General features: G+C 37.3%; 1 non-coding gene across 1 annotated transcript; it reads right to left on the reverse strand.

The window, feature by feature from the left end:
- Positions 1-395: 395 nt before the first annotated feature.
- On the reverse strand, positions 396-482 carry TRNAS-GGA (transfer RNA serine (anticodon GGA)). Its single transcript has one exon. It is a non-coding gene; the product is annotated as a tRNA-Ser (tRNA).
- Between the last annotated feature and the right edge of the window lie 1,846 nt (positions 483-2,328).

The raw sequence follows: 2,328 nt of genomic DNA on the forward strand, positions 1-2,328 counted from the left end.
TATCAATGAGTTGCTAGTTGTCGAGTATTATTCTCGCAAAGCTTAAAAAAAAAAGTCTTTAAATTTCAAAAACTTTTTGTGTGTTTTTTCTTTTACTAGATCTACTATTTTAATTTTCACGACGTGAAAGTGTCATAAGTGCAAATTGAAATGTTAAATCGAATTGGAAAGAGTGTCAACTCAGCAGAACGAACGGATTTCAACAAGAGCTTTACACTTTTTTAGAAAATTCATTGATGTTGTTTTAATAGTAAAGGACTCCTTTTTAAAAATTGGTCGACGTAGCTCCTCTCGTAGTTTCAGCTTGGACTATATAAAATCCCAAGCTGGATCTTCGGGAATCCATAATTTGTTTAAATACTGTAAAAGAGGGGGAATCCAAAGACTGAAAAGAAAGGAAAGGGAGGGATTCGAACCCTCGGTAGACGGGAGTCTACATAGCATTTCCAATGCTACACCTTAAACCACTCGGTCACCTTTCCCGTCATGCAGAAACATGCACATAGTGTAGCGATTCAAATAGCAGTGTGACAACAGAATCCAATACTTCTTGTTTGAGGAGGCAAAACAGGGGCACGAAATTTCATCACAGGTAGGCATTTCCCAATTGTTATTGCTATTGAGAAGTGGAACCAAAATAAGCCATTGAAACACGGGAAATATCTCGGTTCCAAAAAGAAAAGTTTTGACGCCAAAGACTTTTTCAAAAAGGTAATTCTTAAAAAAACTTTGGATATTTTCTTCCCGTAGGTAAAGACCTACGAATCTAGTACGAAATTCATGGCTTCGTACCTTCGATGATAAATTTCCGTTTTATGCAACGTCCAGAATACTGTTTTTCTATTGTACCCAGAATAATTCAGAAGGGTCTCTTCATCTTGAAAGTGTAGCAAATGATGTGATAGAAAGAGAAAAATCTAGAAATATACAGATTTATTATTTAGATTTTTTATCCATAACAAGATTTCTTCTTGCAAAATGCCCGCTGGTTTAATGATCCAGTAATAAGCGTAACAAAGAACAATATCTATGAAAGAATTAAATTAATTATGCCTAGATCTCAAAGAAACGATAATTCTATTGATAAAACTTTCACAATTCTAGCAGACATCTTATTGCAAATTTTACCAACGAGTAAAAGAGAAAGAGAAGCTTCTATTTATTATAGGGATGGTGCGATTCGAAATAGAACTTAATCATCTTCCTTTTGTACCAAATTGATAAGATTACAATCTTAATAGATCCGCTTCTGGTGAAGGTGTGTTGGTTGATAAACAAGTCCTTCCGTCGTGTATCCACGATTGGTGCAACCCCCACTGCTCCCGCTCCAATCTATGGTAGATCGTAGTATTAAGCAAAGGTTAGACCCATGAAAGTATCCGCGATGCGCAAATCTGTAGGTAAGCATAAAGGATAAACATCACGTGCAGGAACTGACAACACAAAGTCTCCGTTACTATTTGAAATACATATCAAACTTTTGTGAAATGGATCCATCATAATTAGGGCAGCAAAAACCCATCCCGTTTGTATCTCGGATACCCCTGAAATCATCGGAGACTGTCGGGGTAGCTAATCCCCGCAACACACGAAGCGTCGAAAACGAAGAAATTGTCATAAAGTTTCTTAAAGGCATTATGGTACCTATTGCACGGGTATGATCTTATTGACAAGAAGGATGGCTAGAGATCGGTATTCTTGGAGACACTAGCCCCTGCTTCTGAAATAGACTGAAGGTAGACTTGGTTCCAAACACTGTTCCCTGGTTGTATATCAAAAGCAGGAGGAGCCGTATGAGATGAAAATCCCAAGTACGGTTTCGTAACGGAGCTCATTACATTACGTAGGCGACCGTAACGGATGTCAGCCCAATCTGAAGGAGAATATGCTGAAGCATTATAAAGCTATTACAGAGCGATGCGTTTAGAGACTGATCCTTATGATCGAAGTTACATACTTTATAATGCTGCTTGCCAGTTCATTTTTATCTGTGATGAAGTGGTCAAAAAACTAGTAAAGAAAATAAATAGATAAATAAGGCATAAATCCAGCTGGAATGCCAAGGATTGTTAGGTTTGCTTTTTTAGATGTGAAAAAATGGGTTTTTGATTGAATTTTATAAAGAAAAGGTTTGCTTCTTTTTCTTTTACCGGAGGTATGGCTGAGTGGCTTAAGGCATTGGTTTGCTAAATCAACATACAATAAGATTGTATCATGGGTTCAAATCCCGTTTCCTCCAAACAAATGCAAAACACAAGCAGTGCGACAGTAACATGACAAAAGAAACCCATACACTGCAGAAAATGCATCGTAGCCTGCCAAGGGAAA

The sequence above is a fragment of the Lygodium microphyllum genome, unplaced genomic scaffold (genome assembly GCF_053477565.2).
Source record: "Lygodium microphyllum isolate KBCC unplaced genomic scaffold, Lygodium_microphyllum_v1.1.10 scaffold_191, whole genome shotgun sequence".
Classification (NCBI taxonomy): Eukaryota; Viridiplantae; Streptophyta; class Polypodiopsida; order Schizaeales; family Lygodiaceae; genus Lygodium; species Lygodium microphyllum.